The sequence below is a fragment of the Mustela nivalis genome, assembly GCF_964662115.1.
Source record: "Mustela nivalis genome assembly, contig: HAP1_SCAFFOLD_827, whole genome shotgun sequence".
In the NCBI taxonomy this organism is placed as follows: Eukaryota; Metazoa; Chordata; class Mammalia; order Carnivora; family Mustelidae; genus Mustela; species Mustela nivalis.
Window position 1 is genome coordinate 88057 of NW_028135837.1, and position 7338 is coordinate 95394.

The following is a 7338-nucleotide window of genomic DNA, read 5'->3' on the forward strand; positions in this document are numbered from 1 at the left end:
GCATGGGACATTCATGTCAAGGCAAGGTCCAGGGGTTCATTCACTCGACGGCAGAGGAATACTGTGGTGCCGAAATGGACCCAAACTTTCTGATCCACTAGTCCTTGCAAGGGCATTGCGACTCACTCCAAAGTTCTGCTCGAATGGGCCTTGCAAGCCTTCGGTATAGGCCGTCCCTTTCCTTCTGACTAAAGAGTCTTGGTCCACATGTTTATACCCGTTACCACAACAAGTACAGTTAACTAATAATAACAACGGGTTCGGTCCAGGCCTCTTCATTGAGAGTTAGCTCAGATGCAGAATATCACTCTCCTCAAAGACTTTGCAAAGGTATTTAAGGGAAAGCCAGGTAGACAGAGGCCTCATCCCTTAGCCGCGTGTTTCAGAACACTAGGAGACGAGGCCACAGACAGCACCATATAGCGATGCCCTCACCTTTTACCTCCGAAAGGGACTTTCCGTATCTTAGTCATCACTGACCCATAGGCAAAAGACGCTGACAAAGTACGCTCTCACCCACAGGACGACAAACCCCACGGAGAGCTGCTTATACCCGCGAGGCCTCACCTTTTCTTGAGATATCTAGAAATTGTAGTGTAAAAGGACACCTTGCCGTCTCTGGGGATATGTTGGCCTAAAGGAAGGTATACTGAATGTCATTTTCCTTCCTCTATGTCTCCAGAAAGGGGAAGTTGGACATTAACCCACAAGACATCCTGAGTTCTTGATCAGGTTCAGAGGGCTCTTGTTCTGTCCTTCCCGGGGCTTCCTACTTAAAGCCATAGGACACCAAGGTCATGGGAGAGGGACAGCTGCTTCAGTGAAGCCAGCATCTGTGATGTCACAAAGCCTTGAGGTCATAGCAACCACTCCTCATCAACCCAGGCCTGATCACTACACTTGACTGGAGTAGTCATGGGTGGGCCAAGAGGACCCCAAGCCATCCCAAACCGCTGGAGCCGCCTGGGTCTCTCACCAAGGCAGTTTGCGAAGCGAGTCGGTGTCAACTTCTCCATGGCCCAATTCGTAGTATTTGGTCGTGAGTGTCAGCACCAGCCCTCTGGACCTCGGAGAAAGGCAAGGATCCCTCATTCCATCTTAGCCACGACAGGCCAAGAAACTAACAGACCACAAGCAAAGCCTCAGGGGAGGAAATCCGAGCCCTGCGTAAGGGTGAGACCCTCCCACCAAATCATGGAGCATCTCAACAGGAAAAGGTCCACCCAAGGGAAGCTCAAAGTGAACCCCCACAACCGTGCCAAAGACATGTCTGGAATCTTCCACAGCAAGCACACGAGTACCTCGATGGTCTCCAGAAACGGTGCCAACAAGGCCTCCCAATCTTCCAAAAACACCATTCATCCAAGGCAGACTCTACACCCTAGAACCTTAGGTCCAGGACGGACTCATGTTCTTGGAGTCCACAGAAGCCAACGGAGAGCATGTTGGAAGAGACCCAAGCCCAAGTGAAGCCATCTGAAAGACTTCGGTGCCCATTTCAGGAAGACAACTTGTATGTGCAAAAGGACGCATTGAAGAGGATTCGAATGTGGAAGAACCTTGAGCACTCCCTCATGGTGGATCAGCTACCCTCTGTGGAACTGCATGGAGATGTGGCAGCACAAGCCTGCCTTCACCCTCTCATGACCATCCCCCAAATGGTTACATGCGATAAGCAAACAGTGCCTCTTGAGGAAGATGGGCATGTTCCAATGGAGCCCCGAGAGGATGCACAATGTGTTAACAAGGGGTCAGTACAGCACGACAGACAGCGGATGCTGCAGGTTGGTGAGGAGATCCAGGAAGGCAAAGAACAGGAGAATGAACAAGGAAGCTCCAAGCGAAGGTCGGGCATTTTAGGATGGTGGGAGGTTCTCTATACCTGGCTGCCCTCCATAGGAACCTAGGTCCAAATTCAATAAAACATCCTTTGGCCCCAGTCAATTATTGTGCACTGTTTTTGTCTTTGTTATCTTATCGAACATGCACATGCACGTTTGGACAGAGAGGCAGAGAGATCCCAATCAGGGGGTGGAGCTGGAGAGGGAGAAGCTTACTTGCCCCTGAGCAGAGAACCTGAGAACAGAGTCAATGCCAAGGCCCTGGAATCATGAGTTGATCTGAAGGCCGCGTCTGAACTGATGGACACAACCCGGGACCCAACAATTGACTTCTGAATACCTCCTGGTTCTAGACAGAACCGCTGCTCTGTCATTGTTCAGAAATGCAGGGGATAAGGATTTTGGCTTGGCTGCTGTTGCTTGAGCTATCCGGCCTGCTTCGAGAGCTGGTATAGCTTTTCCTCTTGAAGTCAGTGACTGGGCTATGGACAAACTATTCTCCGATGCCTATTTGCCTAAGAGAATACCTCCATGCCTAGATTTTCCGGGGGGAATGGCACTATGTCTTTAGGTGCTCCGCTTCTGTGGAAGGTGTTGGGAGTTCTCTGTGCCTCTGATTCTGGACCACTTTCTCTGCTCCCAGATGAGGGTCCTTTCCAGCCCCGAGTTCTCTAATCTAGGATCAGCCCTCTTTTCTTTCTCTCACTCTTAATTCACCTACAAGAGGCACCTCTTTCATTTCCTTAGAGATTCCCTAAGCTCACTATCATGTTCCATCATTCTGCCTTCTCTCTTAGAATTTGCATCCTTATTTTCTAGGCTTGTTCTTCTCGGTTCCTAATTGGATCCTCCACTTCTACCATGTTCCCGAACTTTGCATCCAGTCTCCTGCCAATCTTCTCTTCAGGAGTTCTTTAGGTGTTTTTATCTTTATCAGTTTTATCTCTGTGTTTCGAGACTCTCTGATATCTCCTATGTTTTCTGATGTACAGCGAGTATCCAGGCCACAGCTTTCTATCCCGCATCGGGCGTGCTCTATGTAGAGGTTTCACTCTGACTGCCTAGTCGTAATCACTCCTTCTTCCTTTACCTGGGAATCAATTGATTCTTCCATCTTTGCATTGGATCTAAGTCTCTGTCACCTCTCTGTATTCGTTAAACTCATTCTGTTTTCTAACCTGAGGGTAATTTATTTAGGAGGAAGTGATCCGTGAGTGACCCAGGGCTCGCCCTTAAGGTTTGTTGAGTGCATGCGTGTGTGTGTGTGTTTGTGAGAGTGTATGTGGCATGCATGCCACTGCTGTTTGTGTTGTGGCTGACCCTGTCCTGGAGGCCAGTCATTTGCAGTAGCTCTCCTTTCCGGCCGTTTGTTGTTTTTAGGGTCCGGGCTGAATATGCTGAGGTTTACCTTGGTGGGCTCTGGTGTGCCTGTGAAAGGAGAAACTCTACCAACTCAACAGAACGCAGGCCTGCAGAATGCTGTGTTCAGAAGAGAACATGTGGTCAAAGCTTTCTTCTCGTCCCGTATGGGAGAGTCTGTTCTCCTTGGACTAAGCATCTTGGACTGAGGAAGGCAATCCTCCAAGTGTTCCACTGTTGGTATTTTGTGTTGGCTGGCTAGGGAGTCTCTGTCCTCACATACCTGTCTTGGCCAAGCTCTGTCTTGATGCTGCTGTTGTGAGAGCCAAAATTTATTATGTCCACATTGAGTCATCTCCACGAACACTGCCTTTCACGGAATCACTCCCACGACTCATCATCTTCCCACTGCGTCTCTTGGTATTGTCTCTCTCTGATCATTGTCTCCAGGCTGTCTGCTCCTGGTCGCTTGTTGGTGTCATATGCAGGAAAAAGATGGTGTTCTTTCAAGTTGATGTCTGCCAAGCCTGCTGATAGGAAAACTTCAGCCCTCAACACTTGTGTTGTCAAGTACTCGTGCCCTTCAGACCCTCTGCGTCTCACAGTCAACGGCACTGGGAAACAGGTTCCTTGTGTGTTCCCAGGGTGCCCTGCTCTCCTGTGCTTTGGTCCTCTTCATGGACTCCAGCCCTCTGATCCACGAACCAACCAAATCTCCCCTGAGCCATGTCTCCAACCTTCTCCCATCATCTCTGCACCTTCCGTTCTATTTCGCTCTGGAGTTTACCTTGTAGGCTTCAGGTCAATTTCCACCCCACTGCAGTTGTTGTGGTCATCTTTTTGTTGCCTTCATGGTTGAAGAAGCATGAGGTTATTAGACACTACTACCATCTCAGTGTCTTCATGTCACCACAATTTGTACTGTGACATAAGCAAGAAGGAATTCTTCCACATGTCTCTTATGGCAGTCTTGCGGAGAGCATTGGACTTTGTCACATCTATCATTCTCAGAAAGACAATAAACAGACGATTTCACTAACTCATGACAGTCAAGAAACATACGAAAAAGAAAGGGTATTGGGACAAACATTATGACTCTAATGAGGAATTCAAATGGTGCTGTTTGTTGGAAGGCCGTTTTGTGAGAACACGGGATTCTTGAAGAGGACAAGAGATGACATTCCTTTAAGGAGATTTCCTGAAACTAATGGAATGTGAGATTTCAAGGCATGTCAAATTGAATTGCTACCCACAAGAGACCGAATTCCATTCTCTCGTATTTTAATAATAATTGTGATGTGAAACACACACACACCACACAGCATTAACACATGCACATGCAAACACACAAAGATAAGACATGCAAAATATGGGAAGGAAGCGAGGAATCGTACCAATGAAGCAACCCCAAGAAAATACCATATAGGTGAAAGGCAAATAGAATCCAAGTCAGAAGCCAACCGAAATGAGAAAGTGAACTATTACCTATCAATAATACATTCAGTACTCAGGACTAAAGACTCCCGTCAATACAAACAGTTTGTAACAGTGGTTGAAATTCCAAATCAAAAAAAAAAAAAAATAGAAACATCCATAAGAAAACAGCAAATATTAAACAGGCTCGTCCTTCTGTTGCCCATAGGAGATTTCCTTCGACTATAAAGATACTCATAGCTTGCAAGTGAAGAAACAGGGAAGATGTAGGTTATGCTATTCCCAAGGAGAAGAGAGCCAAAGTGTTTGTGCCTAAGTCAGCGAGAGTCATTTTATGCCTTCGAGAGAAAAAAGCTAAGCGGAAGGTGTTTTGTCTTGATGGAGCATCAAAACATCAGAAACCTGGAAGAATTGCCAACATATCCACCATGAAAAAAGGTGTATCTAAACGTTGGAAGCCTATGAACACACAGGAATGGAGATGGCGACGTTTATCCAATACTGTTGGCAACTATGATATCCAGGTTAAGCACAGGACAGATTATCTGGATGGGAAGGTGCTAAGGAATAACAGACGTCCACATGGGCATTCGAGACCACCTGAACTTTTGGGGGTCCATGAGTAAGATTGCGTCTCTGAGGACAATAAGATATGTTCTTCCCAGCAGCAGACCTAACTTTGTCTATCGCAGGTCATGAGCTCGAGTCCAAATCCAGTCATAATTCATGGAAGAGAAGTCAAAACCTATCCTGTGCACTTATCATCACGAAGGTATGAAAACAGGAAGATATCACTTTCAAATTGGAAATACAGCCAGACACTAAAGTGGAAAACACAACACATTCACGAACTGCAATGAATGCAAGAAAGAAAATCCAAAGGAAAAGAAGAGCCATGAACGAAGGAATTCTAAGAAACTTAGAGGAGGATGCCAAAACATTTTATGGGGAAACAATATAGGGTTAAATGTGTGCATTTCCAAAATTTAAAAACACCGAAAAAGAAAGCCACCTAAAAGGACGACTGAAGGAACAAGATGAAGAAAAACCGAACTCCAAAGTTAACAGAAAAATTGAAATCAGACATGTGATTATCAAAATTAAGGAAATACAAACAAACCAATAGGAAAAAAATCAGGAGATCCCACACTTGAGTTTTGACAACAGGAACAAACCGCAGAAGCCATTACTGGGATAAAACAGGGAGACAAGCACACAGCTGCAAGTATGAAACCACATCACAACTGGTAGCAAGGAAAAAAGAATAACCGAAAAGGCATAGCCACACATTTATGCTAGCAAATCCAAGAACTGAGAGAAAAGGATAAATTCCCAGACACATAGAAACTTCCAAGATTAGGTCAGGAAACCTACAAAATCTCAGCTCTCTAGTTTAGACGGAAGCCTTTGAAGCAGTAATCCAACCCCTGCCAACACACAGAAGGCCAGGTCAAGTCATTTGCTTGGGCCACTCTTCTATGTATTTAGTGAAGGCATTGTCATGTCCTCTCATCAAATCCAGAGATGGAAGAGGTGGGTAAACTCTAATTTACAAGGATAAAGACCCAATTCAAAGAAGGACATTTTAGGAAACCCACCCATGTCATTTCAATAAGGAAAGATAATAAACAATATAATTCTTTCCTTTTCTCCCTGTGACTTCCTTTGGTTTTGAGAGGGCCACATTGTTTTCCTATGAATTGATGTTGTTCTTGTTGCTGTTCTGTTGAGAAAGCCTGCCTATCATCCATCATCCATTTTTGACAGAGTATTCACGGATGCTTTAGTTGCATGGACGTCCTAGTGCTCCTCCTAATATATGCCACAACTCCTGACCACCCATTAATCAGTTCTCTTTTCGGTAGCCCTCAGCTGGATTCTCAGAGTCCTGAGTCACTCCTGGTGGGTCTCCTTCTCTGACTTCTTGCCCTTTATTATTCCCTTCCTTAAGTGGGCCAAGGTATTCCTCCCGAGGCACATATTGTGGGTAGCCATATGACATTTCCCTTTGTTTGCTTGCCTTTTCCATTTCCCAACAGCAGGGCATGGGACATTCATGTCAAGGCAAGGTCCAGGGGTTCATTCACTCGACGGCAGAGGAATACTGTGGTGCCGAAATGGACCCAAACTTTCTGATCCACTAGTCCTTGCAAGGGCATTGCGACTCACTCCAAAGTTCTGCTCGAATGGGCCTTGCAAGCCTTCGGTATAGGCCGTCCCTTTCCTTCTGACTAAAGAGTCTTGGTCCACATGTTTATACCCGTTACCACAACAAGTACAGTTAACTAATAATAACAACGGGTTCGGTCCAGGCCTCTTCATTGAGAGTTAGCTCAGATGCAGAATATCACTCTCCTCAAAGACTTTGCAAAGGTATTTAAGGGAAAGCCAGGTAGACAGAGGCCTCATCCCTTAGCCGCGTGTTTCAGAACACTAGGAGACGAGGCCACAGACAGCACCATATAGCGATGCCCTCACCTTTTACCTCCGAAAGGGACTTTCCGTATCTTAGTCATCACTGACCCATAGGCAAAAGACGCTGACAAAGTACGCTCTCACCCACAGGACGACAAACCCCACGGAGAGCTGCTTATACCCGCGAGGCCTCACCTTTTCTTGAGATATCTAGAAATTGTAGTGTAAAAGGACACCTTGCCGTCTCTGGGGATATGTTGGCCTAAAGGAAGGTATACTGAATGTCATT